A 15,798-nucleotide genomic window follows, 5' to 3' on the forward strand; every position below is an offset into this window, starting at 1 on the left:
GTACCTATTTGTTCTCCTTGTCCCTATGGTGTGAAGCAGACAGGAAAGATGAGGACATTTTGCAAATCATCTGATTGCATCCTGAAATAAGTAACCCAGAGGAATAAAACATTCAGAGCATAGGAGCATCCAATGTGGGGGGCGGGTGCAGGGCAGGCTGGGTCTTCTGATAAGGCCTGATGTTGAATGGACATTGGTCAATGTGGCTTAATTGACATTGATCTGTGAGGGTTTTCCTCTGCCCCACTCTGATGTTTGCATCCCCTCTGGATGAAAATTTAGGAAAAAAAGACACTCTTTGGTCAAGGGACACTATGATATCCAGAGTATGAGTCCTGCACTTCTGAAAGCTAAAAAATATTGGTTTTCCTATAAAACAGTTTCATATAAGCTAAGCTACATCATGGAAATCCTATAGTGTGAAACTATGACTTGTTTATCTCCAGCACCCCAAGTGGGAACCCAGCAGTAACTGGCACATGGAAAATGTTGAATGAATAAATGAACTCCATGGAACACCCAATAGTGTGATCTTCAACTTGTCTAACATGGAAATTTACAAATACAAACAAAAATAGAGAGATATATATACTGAGCCCAGATAAACCCATAACCCTGCTTCTATAACCTCGTTTTGTCTATTCCTCCTCAATTTGGGGAATGGAGTAATTTCTAAAATAAGATATATCATTTCACCCATAAATACTTCACTAACATTTTCTTAGGACAATGCATTCACATACTTGATAATATTAACAATAGTTCTTTAATATCTTCTAACTTCTAATTTTAATCCCAACTTCTCTGTCTCAAAAATATCTTTTAACACTGTTTGTTAGAATCAATATCCAAACAAAACTCATAATTATTGTTTTTTTTTCTTTTTAAGTCTCCATAAATCCTCCACAGTTTTCCTATTCCATTTTTTTAGCATTATTAACAAGTTGGGGAAAGGGATATTCATCTTGTAGAATGTGGCACATTCTGAATTTGTCCAGCATGCCTCATGGTGTCACTTAATTGTTCTGTTTCCTGTGTATTTCCCCTAATCTGGCAAATATAGCTAGAGACTGGATTCGATTCAGCATACTTTAAATGTACTTCCTAGTGATCTGTGTGCATCTTAGAGAGTGATCTTTTAAAAAGCACCAAATGACAATAATCACTTTGTCTTGTTTATAAGTCAAGTATAAAATACAGTAGGTGTACATTCCAGACCTACTAGACATTAAATCCTCAAATTAAACAATATATGCTGTCACTTTTTGGTTTTATTGGACCTGAATTGGGATAGTAACTGATTGTGTGCAGCTATTATCTCAAACCCAGGAAAAGAGGAATAGTAGAAGTCAAACAAGTTTGGAGGGTCTCCTCCTTATGGGAGAAGGAAAATCACACATATAAGGATGAGCATTTCCAGTTTGGAAGAGCAGAGGAGAAAGGAGTGTGAAAATTTTGGAGATGACAATGATCTGTTGGTAGTTACAGTGAGTGAAACACATTGCTTAAAGGTCACCAGTTAGTTTCATTCCCAGGCAAGGGAGGCAATCAGCAAACATTAAAGAATTCTTTTTATGAGAAAAGTTTAAAATGAGGAGTATCTAAACGTTTCCTCTTTCATGCAGCTAACGTGCTAGTTACCATAGGCCCTGCTATTTGCCAGGAATGTCATTTTACATCCATTATCATATCATCTTCAAAATAAACCTCCACAAGCATTGTTTTCCATTTTACAAATAATGAATTTAAGGTTCAGAGAAGTTAAGCAACTTATCCAAAGTCGTATGAGCAGTTAATGACAGTCAGATCTTTAATTCATGTGTCTTAATCTCAATCCCTTGTGATGATTTTCACTGTACTACAGAATGAATTGGGAAGTCATTGTCCTATTTAAGTCTCTGATCATAGCAGTCCGGATATTTAGATATCCTGCTCCAGAGAGATTCTGTTAGTTTTCATTTATAGGTAGTTGATTATTCAATTGGACTATTTTCATTGACCAGAATAATTTTTTTAAAGATTTATTTATTCATTTATACAAGTACTGGGTACAGTCAGAAGCGCAGGAGGGCGAGAGAATTCACCAGAGCCAGAGGGGAGAGCAGAGCAGGCCGACTGATGAAGTACACTGCTGAGGGGAGCAGTGGGCGGCAGGAGAGGTCTGCGCGCCATGCGGGACCCTCCTCTGGTGGCCCGGGAGCAGCCGGGGATTGAACCTGCGCTGCAGAGGCTGCGGGCAGCTTCACAACCCAGCGCTCAGCCGCTGCGACCCCGGGGAGGCCCAACATTGACCAGAATATTATGAAAAGATACCTTTTAGTGGCAACATCTTAGGAGAGAAAGAGGCAAGCACATTCTTCAGAAACAAGGGTGCTAGTGTCAGCCCCCATGCCCTCAGTGCTGACTGCACACTTTGTCCATCTCGACATACAGTGACTTCACATGAGAACTTGAAATAAGTCACGGTGGGGACATGTACCCATGGAAATCAGCGAGCACCATAAACTAGGACTGTTTCCATTTAGAGATCTCATTTGCCAGCACACATTGCCTATAACTCAAACTCGATTGCAACAAAACATAAAGGGGTGTGTGTGTGGGGGGGTGCTGGGTGAGAGAGAGAGAGAGAGAGAGAGAAAGAGAAGAGGAGAAAGCATGATCAAATTGCTAGATATTGTTAATGCCTAACATTAAGACCTGCCTCAATATAAACCCAAATAACTGAAAGTGTCCGCTTAACAGCTAAACACATTTTAAAGTTTATGATTACACATTTCCTGGTTGGCCTCAGCAGAATGACTATAGGACTTCAGTATTTCAGCAGCAACTGCAGAATTCTGGACTGGTTTTCCCTCAGCCTAAACCCACACCTAGCCTACTAGCCTTCACAGGTGGTATTTCTTGGGCAAATACACTTCTGATGAGCTCAGTTCTTCCATGGAAGAACCCAGCAACAGCCATCCAGGCAGAGCCCCATCGCATGGATTTCAGGAAATTTGGCTCCTCTCCCAACAAAAGCAAATGATGAAGTTTCCTTCCCTGCGCTGGTCTGGGAATGTCCTTTCACGACAGAGACATGGAGGAGGAGAATCAGTCTGAACCTTAACCAAAATAAGTCTGATTTCCTTGCCATGAGGGAGGAAAAAAACCAACAGAGTAGCTTCATTTGGAGGGAATGAATATCTGAAAGTCAGGTGGAAATTAATTGAGGATTATTGATTATTTGGGATCATCCCCACCACTGGCATCTCCCACTAGTATTTCTTGTAAAAAACAGCAGCTCATACTATGAACCAAAGTGTGTGTGCCCCCCCACACACACACACACAAAACTGTCTCCACTTCTACCCAGTATCTTTTAACATCTTTCTCAGAAATACTCTCCTTTTCAATGGCCCTTCATTGTTAGAATCAGCTGCCCTGTATGACTTTCCATCTCTCTTCTCCCTCATCCACCATTGCTTGTCAGGACCAGACCTGGCTTTGGGTCAGAACAGGACTTTCTACTTAAGGTCAAAGTCCAGTAACCAGACACAGCTTGAAAAGGGTGCTGGGATCAAGATCAAAGCAAGAAAAATGAATGCAAATGAGGCTATTGATTGAAGGAGAAGAAAGAAGAGCTGAGGTGGGACAGAACAGGACAAAGGACTTGAAAATTGAAGACTCAGAACAGAAATAAGAACAAGCAAGTGGGGCATGTTCTGAGTACATTCCAAAGCTGGCTTAGAGAGTCAATGTCACGTCCAGCCTTTCATTTCTTTATAAAGTTCAGAGTCAGCCCAGCATAAACATTAAGTCACAGACCCTGACTCCCTGCCTTTGAAACCTGGCTCAGTTTCTTCATCAGGAAAATGGAGATAATGATAGTTTTTAAATTTCAGTATTGTTATGAGGATTAAATAAAGCATTGCCTATAAAATGCTTTGAAGAGTGTCTATATAAAAAAAAGTAAAACCATACATGGCCCACATCAAGTCTTAGAAAAAATAACTAGCATATCAGAGATCCTTTTATCCTTCTCTCAAAGGAAACCAACTGGAATTTGTGAGTTATTATTCTCATTTATCTTTATAATCATTTAAATGTGTAGTTCTATTTTTTAAGTAATGAGTAATTATATTTTTCATTTTTTAAATCATATATGAATGGCATCAGACTATATACTCAACTGTAACTTGTTCTGTTGACTCAGTTCATCCATGTTGATACAAGCAGTTCTGGGTCATCCATCCACGCCATGCCTATAATGGTTAGAGTATTCCCAGGGGATGCAGGCACCACCATTTGTTTGTTCTCCTGTTGATGGACATTTACATTGCTCCTACTTTTGCTATTCTAAGCAGTCTTCTATACAATTTCTTCACAAATGAATTGGAGTTCCTTTAAACAGATGTAGAAGTGAAATTTCTGAGGTTTAGTGTAAACTTAGTTTCAAATTTACTTGATATTTTTTCAACTATTTTTTAAGATGTTCAAATTCATATTATTGCCATTACTCTACGATGAGCTGTCTTCTACTTTAGACAGATTAATTTCCTTACTATGTTAACAATGCTGTGAAGGGAGTTCTATTATTTTCCTTACTTTATGGAAGAGATTCAACAATATTGCCAGAGCCACACAACTGGCAAGCCATGGAGTTCTGCTGAATGCCAAATAGCATATAATAATATTCTGACTTAAAAGTCACACGAAGTATATAAAAAGGTTTCGTTGAAGGAGCTGAGATGTCATATAATCCACAGAACTCAACTTACTATATCTGCATAGATTCTATTTCCAAATAAGATACTACACATTCCGATGTCCCAGGTAGACATGAATGAAGTGGGGGAGGGGCAAAGGTGACACTAGTCAACCTAGTACAGAATCCTTTTCTAATATCTATAAGCCAAAGAGAGGAGTCTAATCTGTTTTCCATTTAAACTGACAAGTCTTGGGATATTTGATATGAATGCTGCTGTCCACAGATCTCCCTCCCTGTTCCACTTCTGAGGCCTGTTACTTCTCTTGTCTTGGCTTCACATGCCCAGTCCAGCCAGGACACACTGGCAGAGCTCCCACAGTCCTCAGTCCTCGGGAGGGTTCCCTTACTGCCCATTGACCCTGCTCTGGGCACTCATCTGTTTGCAAGTGTCTTCCCAAGAAGGGATATCCACAACAGATATTCTTATCCAGGTGTTGACAGACTGATACAGGATCGAGTGAATGCTAAGAGTTGTCACAAACCACTATAATTAAGGCTGGAGCATGGCTGCATAAGCAGTATGTTCTAGGTCATTCAGGAGAGTTGAGTAATAGTTCTAGCTCTGTCCCTAACTCTGTAAACAGAAGCAAATCAAGATTTCTGTGCTTACATTTCTTAACTTTTAGAAACAAATACTTACCCTAACCTGTTTTACAATGATGTTGTGAGGACAAATATCTGATTGGTTCAAAAGATTCAGATAAAATGCTCAGATAAAAGCGGAAGGGAAGAATGTGTATTGACTATACACCCATAATGCAATGGAATTTAGCTTCATTTTATGATATAGAGGCTTTGATAATCTGATGAGATTGTCAATGCACTTTCCCCAGAAATGCTCATGAGCTTCAAATAACTGGGGAAATAAATTTCCCTGGTGTCCTGACATGGTTTCTCTCCATTCTCTAATAAGAAGTGATTTTAAAACTGATTGTTAAATGAGTACAGCAAATGGTATTCTTTCTTGATTTACAAGAGTTTGTTCCAGTTTAGACCTGATGCTATTAAGCCAGTCCAGAATCCAGCACAGCACTTAACCATAATCGGAACAGAGTAGAAATTTGTTGGATTGGATTGAGTGTCTATAGGAACAGTGTTGCCTTTCTTGTCAGTAGCGCTTGATCTCCAAAGCAAGAGATTGATCCTCAGTCCCCATTTTCTCATATTATGCCTCTTTTCCCCTTTCAGGATCCTTCTTGAAGTAGACGTTCTCTCATGTACATGATGAAATTGGTCCATTAAAGTGATCTCATTGATATTTCAGAAATTCAGGATCTGAGACTAGCCCATCTGCATGGTCAGGCTTAGGCAAGTTCAATGTGGTGGAAATAATTGGGACAAAACACCTTTCTAGCAATAATGCATTTTTGTATAGCCTTTACATAATTTACAGCATTTTTATAGTCTCAAACTGTCCAATGTCCTTTCATAAATATGACTTCCCTTGTTCCCAATTTACCACTTGCAATCAGTAAAAGATAAAACCAGAACTTTAGCCTAGTCCTGCTCCTAAATTCTAGTTTTCTTTGTCAGATCATGAAGGCAGTCATGTACAAAATTTATTGTTTCCATTTTCAAATGCACTTTGAAGTCTAAGATGTTGTATCACTCCAGGGGTAACAGAGGATTGTCCCACAAGTTGGAAGTCCTCTAATCTTCTCCTTCTTGGTCACCTTAAGCTGGGTGCAGGATAGAGTTCACAATCAATCACCTCCATCTGCTCAAAAGTAGGGAAAAACATATGTCCTTGTTCTTACTATTTCCTGAGATGCATTTAACAATGAGCAGTGCCCTACACTGTGAGGGGGAAAAAAAGGACAGGATTGAAATGCAATTATCTGAATACAGGTGAATGCAAATGACTGCTATAGGATCTTTCTCTTAAAACATGTCTCACCTCCAGCAGAGGCTGCAAAGAGTGAAAAGGAGGGGGAAAGGCTTGTGGCTAAAAATCAATGGCTCTGGCCTCCTTTCAACCTTAGGGCTCTTCTCCACATAGCTCTCATCACAGAGAAAAATCAAGTGAGTACTCTAGAGCACAAGAGAAATGCAATTCTCATGATTGTGTGGTCCCCAAGACTACCTCAGTCAGAACCGCCTGGAAGTGCTAGTTAAGCAAGTAAGATTCCCAGACTCCGTGCCTGCACCCACCCCACCCCACCGTACCCTGGACACCTTTCTACGGAGGGTCTCTGAGGCTGGGTCCAGAAATTTGCCCCCATAGTAAGCTCCCAAAATGATTGTTGTGACATTAAAGTTTGAGAAATATTGTTGTAGAGACTCGATTAGATCATGCAAGCATGAGGAAGACTTTTGAGGAAACACCTTGGTGAGAGTTGTTTTGTGAGATTTCTTTTAGAATTCACTTATCATTAGGTAGATTTTTTAAAAGCTGATGGAAACTTGTGCCTATATCATTTCAGTTAGAAGCACAGATGTGACCTCTAGCTGCATCCCTGCATACAGGGTGTTCTAATTTCTTTTCCCTGTTTGCACAGCTCTCAGCTCCTTTATTCTCACCTCCTGCAGGTCCCCAGTTGTCTCTGTTTGCCATCTTGTCTAGTCTCCCTTACAGTCAGGCACACATGTACAAACACATAGATTCAAACATGTATGGATAAGTGTTTTTTATCTGTATGTATGTCTATGCATTAATATAGAAATTAATTTCCTATTTTTTTCTGTGTCTTGCTTTTCTCACTCAAAAATCAGTTTATATAAGTACTATTTTCTCCATTCACAACTTATCATTCTAAAGATTTATATTGGTTGCAAAATGAAACTAGTTACAAGAATGTATACATTTTTGAATTTTTAAATTCCTCCACTGTACAACATTCTAACTCTTCAAAATAATAAATATTGAGTTCTGAGTTGCCACACAGGTATAATCGAGAAAGCAAACAAAAGCAACCAACAAAACAAAATGCAAACACCTTTTCTTCAGTGAGAATCCCCTTCAAGTCTTTCAGATAGATAGATAGATAGACAGAAAAAAAATTTCTGATATTTGTCTGACCTCACCAACAGTCAAATCTGATAGAGCCAGTTTTTCTACATCTATAAATATGCAGGACCAGTCAAAGTCAAAGAACATTTTCTGGGAACAACAGCTCGCCTCTTTACTTTTTTTTTTTTTTTTTTTTAATACACTAGGGAGGGAAAAGACAAAGATGTGACCTTGCTAGATCCTCAGACTTCAACTGATCCTTTTTGATTTCATCTATATGTGTCCACAAGGGCATCAAGGTGCACAGTTTATCTATAACCAAGTCCAAAGTGCCAGTTACAGTCCATGGCAAATGACATGTTTGAGATGAGTGATGGAGGAGACAGAGTAAGGGGTAGAAAGAGACCAGCATGAAGTCTGTGCTAAAATGGGGAAAAAACAGCTTAATTATGGAAGAAAAGACACACATAGGATCGCTCACACAGGCAGAGTTGCTGTGGAAGCACATTCCAGGAAAATCTTAAGAGATTACTTTAATAATAAACCATGCATTCTTCAGCAAGCCATCACGGGATTAACTACCGCTTTCCTAGGCTGGGAACATAGTCGTCAGTTTTGTTATTTTTTCCTTTTCCCTCATAGGCAGGTTTTGTGCAAGGGGAAGAATCAGGCAAGGACCAGAGATTTTCAAACCGTGCACTGGATTTCCCTCACCACATATTTCTAGGCAAAAATTTCAGTGGTAAGAAAATAGATGTGGCTTAGGCAGGGTTAACATCAGGGAAGGCTTGGGTGAGTCTCCAATTGCAAGGATGTTCATTTTAGACCTTCTGAGAACTGAGTAACTTTGAACAAGAGAAAATGTTTCCTCAGTGATAAAAAAAAAATGGGTTAAATTTACTTTTGTTCCTTTTTTTTTTCTTAATGTGAGCAGGACTTTGAATTACTGCCAGAAGCAATATCAGCACCCTAGAGACACAAAAATATACTTCAAACCAGAGTTCTCCACTGTTGACTCTGAAGATTTCCAAGCAAAATGACAGAGCTGTCCATTTTAAACTGTGTGAGCCCACTGCTCATAAATAAACTGTTTTCACTAATGTCTTCCCTTGAAACTACAGCTTGTTGCAGATGAAATCTTATTTTTTTTCCTGGCTTCTTAGACAAATCCCCTCTACTTGGTGGGGTAAACATAAGTTAACATTTCTTGGTAAGAGTCTTTCAATTTAAAAAATAGGTTTAAGTGATCACTTCTGATTAGAAAAAAAGTATTACGTATTGGGGTTAATTAAAAGAGAGAACATTTCTTTCTAATTGCCAAAGCCTCTATTTGCTTAAAATCAGCCGTCAATTTCCCAGCTGAAACCAACCCACTGGATTTCTATACCTCCTGAGATGTACCAGAATTAGAGTTCTCTGATCAAATGTTATAAAAACCAATCTAAGAATGAAGTTTATATACCTCTTGTCACCATATGATGCCATTATTTTTAAATAATGGCAAATTATATAAAAATCAGAAGAATATGGAAAACTGTCAGTACCCCAGCTTCATAGCCCTAGGTGTGAGGGGATAGACAGGTGGCCACAGAACCAGCAGAGGCTGGACTTCGACCTCATTGTGCTGATGCTGCTGCCCCAGTCCCAATGAAGAGCAGGGCCGGCCTCTCACACTGAGCTGCTCCAAATTACACAGTGGCTCTGCAGTCTGGGTTAGGCTGGGACCACAAAATACATCTTTGGTGTCCCATGAGTCCCATTTGAACCCCCAGTTTCCAGAGGTAAAATGCAAATCCATTGTGTGTTGCTTACTCAATAAAATCAATAACCTCTTCCCATCCAAGTCACTATTTGGCATTTTCACATGGCGTACACAGTTTCTGACTTAAAAAAAAAAAAAAAAAAAAAAAACAATGGGTGCACAGAAATTACAAAAGTAATTTCATAATTCTTAAAAAGCAACCAAACTTCTGGCTATGTTCTCATAATTTTAAAATGTGGAGGAAGTGAATTCCCTGCTTGTTAAGGTTCATAGACTGTGGTGTGGGGTGTCTTCACTGCTGAGCACTGTGCCAATATTTTCTGTTACTTTATTTCTCAGCTATCACTTTTTCTTAGAGGCACAGGAAATGCTATGGAAATGAGTGCAGATAAGATCATGTCATGTATCTGCACACGGGTGTACACACCAGGGAAGCCAGTGTGTAATCTTGTTTACAGTAGATAGAGAGCTTATTTAGAAAGATTATAGGGACATGAGCAATTTTGTTACAACAATTTCATCGAGTACTGTTACTGTATTTGCAAATACAGGATTCTATTTCATACGTAAATACAGGACGTTTTCACATGCACACACACACTGATTTTCCAACAATGTAAGTGCATCCACATCTGCAATGAAAGAGACACCCATTCCTTTAAAAGGGGGGCATCCCACCGTCCCACTGCAGAATGAGATCTGAGCGCGAGTCCTCTGCCTCTTGGCAGGAAGGTCAGGATAAAGGCAGCCCTTTGTTGAAAGGGCCCCCCGGGTTAGAATGGGGGACTTCGTGGGCCACATCGCTGGAAGTGGCAATCTAGAGAAGGAATTTGTGAAATGAAGATAGGGTGGCTCCCGGCCCTTTCCTGCTGAGTTTCCCTTTCCTGTCCTTATTTGCACCCTCGCCTGTCCCCCTTCCGCAGCCCGGCGAGTGTGGAGTGAGGCGCCTTGGACTGCACCCCCATCCTTCCCTCCTGCAATCGGGCCCCCGCGATCGCCCCCCACTGGCGGGGCTCTCCGAGGCGCGGGGAGCCGAGCGAGCCCTTGAGCGGCGGCTGCTCGAGTTAATCAACAGTTAAGTTTGGAAGACTCAGCAGACACGTTGAGGGGGAGTTACCAAGCCCAGGCAGCAAAAACATCCCGGCGCATTCCAGGGGAGTCCTCAGCTGCCAGCATCTGATTAGAACCATATCTCGCCGGGAGTGGCCGCGCGCTCCGAGGCTCCCGGGCCCGCGGCTATTTAAGCGCGGCCCGCGGTGTCGGCTGCGCTGCAGCCCGGAGGCGGGGGACCCGGGAGTCATGCTCGCGTCGAGAGGCAGAGCCAGCCTGTGAGTACTGGGAGCAGCTTTCAGAGCTGCTTCCCTTTGGTTCCATCTTTTTTTTTTTTTCCCTTTCTTTTTTGGCGACCTGCTCTCTTTTGCTTTCCCCCCTCTTTGGGTGCAGAACTGGGACTGTTCTTGGGGGACACAAGTGGTTTCGTGGCCTGACATCCGAGGAATGCTCCCAGGGGGTGCATTTACCTTTGGGGCACGACTCCAGATGTCCAGTTAGTGACATTTAACAAGCGCCTCCCTTTTGTGTGTGTGTGTGTGTGTGTGTGTGTGTGTGTGTGTGTGTGTCTGGGTGCTTGTTTGAAAGCTCTGTGGGCAGCCTGGGGTAGGAGGCTGGTGTGGCTGCTGACCGCCTAATTAACTCCTCCAAGTGTGTTTTGTGTTTGGCCTGTGAGGAAGTCTGGGGACCTGGTTTGTGCCCACCAGAGGCTTTTCCCCTGACTGACAAGGTAGTGTGGCCTTAAAATGTGAACTTTGTCTTACACGGGCGTTCTTAAGACAGCATCTGCCCCCGAGAGACTGAACAAACTTGCTTTAAATCCCCAAGCAGGGAGCGTTTAAATGGGGTTGCTTGCTTGCTTTCAGCTGGCTGGGAAGACTAAGTAAGAATTCTAGAAAAGAGGGGGAAAATGAATGGGTTAAAACCATGAAGCCCCAGTCAACATAGCGGTTTTCATTGCATAGAGCTGACTCTGTTATTTGTTTCTGCTGTCCTTTCCTCTGAATTCTTAGCCTGGAATTCAGGTCCGCAGTCCATTTCAGCAGGGAGCTGTTTGAGTCCAAAGGGAAATTTAACTGGATTAAAAACACTTAAAAAATCTGGATGTTATCTCCACCCCCCCTTACACCCCCCCCCACCTTTTCCTCTTTCTTTTTAGTTTGTGTTTGGAAGGAAGAGAGGCACTCTGTAAAATGAGAAGAGCAGAAATAAGCTTCCAGACACATGGAAAGACTTAAAATTATGGAGGGGCGACTTCATGAATAGTAAATGTTGTTATTGCACTATAAAGTGACTTAATGAAAAAATTTCTGGCCCTAATCAGGCACACCAGGGGAGTGGGGGAGAGGGAGGTAAGACAGAACTAACTCAAACAGAAGTAATGGCTAAGGAAAGAAGGTAGCTAGACAAATGATTTCAAAATCTCTGATAAGGCTCTTGGAATAGGTTTCATGGATATGTAATTGACCTTCCTTACAGGCTTGAGGTTGGCTCTCCACATACACTCATCTACTGACTGTTGGGGAGAGAAGAACTAGCTGGGAAAGAAGGAGCATATTAGCTGCCAAATGGCTTGGCTCTATCTTTGAGACATCTCCACGTTTGCTTCTTACACCAGCAACCAGACCTTTAATGGGGGTGCTCTTCTGGGTGCCATCAGGTGCTCTCCCCTCATTTTGACATTGTCAGAAAGTTTATTAGCCTTGAGAATTCAGGAGTATGTAAGGATTGAGCTCTCCTTAATCTTTAGAGAAGGACCTTCTTGATGTCATGGACTAAACACTGCCCTACTTAATCCAACATAGAGAGTGCCATGTGGATGGGGTATCTACTAGATGATGCACACAGGCAGGAGCCGGGTTTCTGGGACAGACTTTTTCTAAATTCCTAATCACTTTCTTCCTAAGCAGACTGGATTGTCCTTTATTGTCTTGGGGAATAACTTCCTCTTTCTCTTTCCATCCCCAACTCTATCCCTTTGGATCCAAATAACTGGCCTAGAAACCAGTTCTCCTGCATTTTGTGTATGAGCAGGACATGTAGAGGGCAGGGGCATGTCTTCCAACTTTGAGCTATGGCACATGTGTCGCCTCTTGGGCGGTCTTGCATATAGCTGACCTTCACTTGAGGATGTGAGAGATAAGTGAGACTTTCACAGCACCTGTGAAAATCTGCCTGATTTTTTTCAGGATAGAATCCAGAATCTGCATCTCCACTCAAGACATAGTTTGAGATTCTACTAAATGTCCTAATCCCATACATTCAGCTTACCTGTTGCTTCCTCAAAATTGGTGAATGGATTTCAGTTACCTGATTCAGGTGGAAGGGAATGGCTTTTAGGACAGTTGGTATGAAGGCAGGACAGGGACTTCTAGAAGCTTCTGACTGGTGAGTTGGGGGTGATATTTATTGGTCTACTCAGTCTGGTCTCAATGACCTAAAGAGTAGGCGCATAGGAAGACAGATGCCTGGCCGATGGTTGCTGGCAGAGAGGAGGCTTTGTGGATTCTTGGCCTTCTGGTGGATCCCTGAGTATGTACAGCTTCCCTTTTAATTCCGCTCGCATATGTTTGGAAGCTTAAACTCGCATCTGCTGATACTTTTTACCTTGATAATTTCAAAGACTGTAGGTGATTTTCTTCCTTAGTCTCATCTGACCTGAGGGTTTAATTAACATTTTTCTTAAAGACAAATCTCAGATGCTGAAATACTTGAGAAGGCTGTTGAAGACTGAGATTTTCTAGATTTTTAGATGACCTGATAGCCTTCAGAACGGGCCTCCTCTGGTGGAAAACTGACTGGTTGGGGGCAGTTTCAGTGACTGACCAAACATTTAGTGTCTCTATCCTTCACACAGAACCAGCGTCCACCTCAGACTGGCGATATGAAACACCTGAGTAACCGAATGTGGATTTTTTTTTAATTCTCTTGTGTGCTGCTGTGTAATTCCAAAGTTGAAGCTTGCCTCTGATTTGTGCAGAGATTGGCCAAAGTCACATGTAGGTAAAATGGCTTTAAGAGCAGGTGTGTGTGTGTGTTTAAGAAAGCCTAACTCAGGGAAACAAATCCTAACTGCATCAGTCTTGTGAATCTGAAGGAAAGTTGGCCAGCACCTCTCCTACTTTACCAAAAAATGATGCTTATTTCTGGTGAAGGGAACAAAGTATACCAAGTATGAACAGAAAAGGCTAACCTTCCTGTTAGACCCTAGCTCCCATTCCGCACAGTTGGGTAGCTTGAGAGCATGGGTCCTGGAGTTCCATTGGCTTAGTTCAAATCCCAGTTGACACCTTGGTTGCTTATGTGACCTTGGACAAATTGCATAACCTCTCTGTCTTTAGGCGTTCTTATCTGGAGAGAATAATAGTACCTACCCCATGTTTGTGGGAAGACTGTTGAGCTAATATACCTAGAATGTTTTATTCTGTTTGACATAGAAATTTATGTTCAGTCTTGTTTTTCCCCCACCCCCTTCCCCGGCTCAAACAACTGAATTATGTATCTGTGAAGGTGGAATGAAGAATTTCTTTGTCAAACCCAGAAGCCCCTCATTTACCTGAAAAATGTTGACCATTTAAGCACTTAATTTTAACAAAGCCTGTGTGTTTGCTGTGCTCCTGCTGAAACAGGCAGGGAGTCATTCTCTGTTCTTCGCCTGGGGGCCTGCAGTTTGGTTTGGTCAAGCTGACCTCCTTGGATCTCACTGAAGTCTCTCCCACCCCCTTCTTCGACTCCCTAGAGAGAGGGAGCAGCCCTTCCCCTGTAGTCAGCATTACAGCAGAAGGAAGTGGGAAGGGAGGGACCACCCATGCTAAGCCTAGTGACTAGGCAAGAAATAGTCTTCTAAGTGCATGCGACCCCATACTCTCCTTGCCCACAGAGCTGGGCAGGTTTCCATGGTTTCTCCCCTTCCCGCATCCTTCTTTTACCCTGGACGGAAGCCTGCCACTCTAGGGTAAGCAAAATCGAACAAATTGCTTCCTGGTCTAAAAATGGAAGCTATTTTTTTTTAATTATTAAATGAAGTACAATCTCCTCACAACCTACCTTATTCTTTTCCTGCTTCTCCTGTATTTATTTTAATCCCAATTCTTAATTGTCTAATGCTTTATAATTTTTCCATCATCAAGATAGCAAAATATTAGGCTTATGAAATAGCACAAACATAAAAGCTATTGCTCCAATAGAGAAGCAGCCTGGAACAATTTTTTCCTCTGCTGCCACAACATACATAAGCTAGCTGGAGGCAAGTGACCTCTCACTGCCTTAAACTTGTAGAACTACAAGTGCATGGGGTGGGCTGAGTGAGTTTTCAGCTGTAGAGAAGTTTCAAGAGGCTGAATGCATGAGGGCTGTTCCTTACATTTTCAGGTAATCATAGAATAGAGAAGCCAATCGAATAGAAAGCCATCCCCTTGGAAAAGCCAGGTTTGAATATTGTACCGTCTGGAAGAAGTTTGGGAGCAGAGGTGAACATTTTCTCTGGGTGAAAAGCTATCCTGTTTCTCCCTAGCAATTTTATGCAAAGTGTTACTCTGAAATAGATGAAGATCTTTATGTGACAGATGAACTGCTGTCAATTCTCAGTGAATGATCAAATTAATTCAGTCTTTCAAATTTGAACTCTCAGCTCAGTATGTATTTCATGGATAGATAGACCTCATCTGAAGATGACATTGGTTCTCAGAGTGTAGTTCCCACACCAGCACATCAGTGTCACCTGGGAGCTTATTAGAAATTCAAATTCTTGGTCCCCATCTCAGACCTAGCTATCTGGCTGATCCAACTGTGTTTCAACAAATCCTCCATGTTATCTCAGAGTCACTTTCATGTCTCAGCTGTTTTATAGTTCAGTTGTTTAGTGGAAAACATAACTAAGTGCCTGAATTCCTACAGTCACAGAAATACAAAGGCAAGACATGGAAACCTAGGTCAGTTTGACTGAATCTTTTCTGCAGAAAAATGAAAAATCATAGACCTTGCACATTTTTTGCCAATATCTAAAGTATTGTTTCTTTTACCCTAGGAAAACCAGTATACTCAGTTTAATATTATCATCTCACTTCCAAGTCCTTTCTCTCCTTTTGGGTTTATAAAGAGCATAATATAATCTCTATTTATTAGGAGGTTTTCCCAGTTACTTCTTTTTGAAAGGATTGTAGTGAAGTAAACCAGCACTCTCAAAAACAGGTGATTTTCTCTAATATATCAGAGTTTTTATTTTGTTTCTTGCCCAAAAGTGCAAATGAAGTCCTCTCCATGATGGAAAATGAATCCACTGCACTTCAT

The 15,798-nt window shown here is 41.5% G+C and overlaps 1 protein-coding gene across 6 annotated transcripts in view; it reads left to right on the forward strand.

The window, feature by feature from the left end:
- The window catches only part of DAB2 (DAB adaptor protein 2), a 149,321-nt gene that overhangs the window by 92,980 nt on the left and 40,543 nt on the right, over positions 1-15,798 (forward strand). For 3 of the 6 annotated variants that reach the window (XM_054688478.1, XM_037530622.2, XM_054688480.1), the window contains exon 1: positions 10,481-10,787. The exons of 1 other annotated variant lie outside the window; for it this stretch is intronic. The gene's annotated coding sequence lies outside the window, so the exon portion shown is untranslated. Of the gene's footprint in view, positions 1-10,478; positions 10,788-15,798 lie in introns of those variants that run through there. 2 more of the 6 variants (XM_054688481.1, XM_054688482.1) reach the window with 2 other exon arrangements.

This window comes from Talpa occidentalis, unplaced genomic scaffold, assembly GCF_014898055.3.
Source record: "Talpa occidentalis isolate TD23 unplaced genomic scaffold, MPIMG_talOcc4v2.1 talOcc4.6, whole genome shotgun sequence".
In the NCBI taxonomy this organism is placed as follows: Eukaryota; Metazoa; Chordata; class Mammalia; order Eulipotyphla; family Talpidae; genus Talpa; species Talpa occidentalis.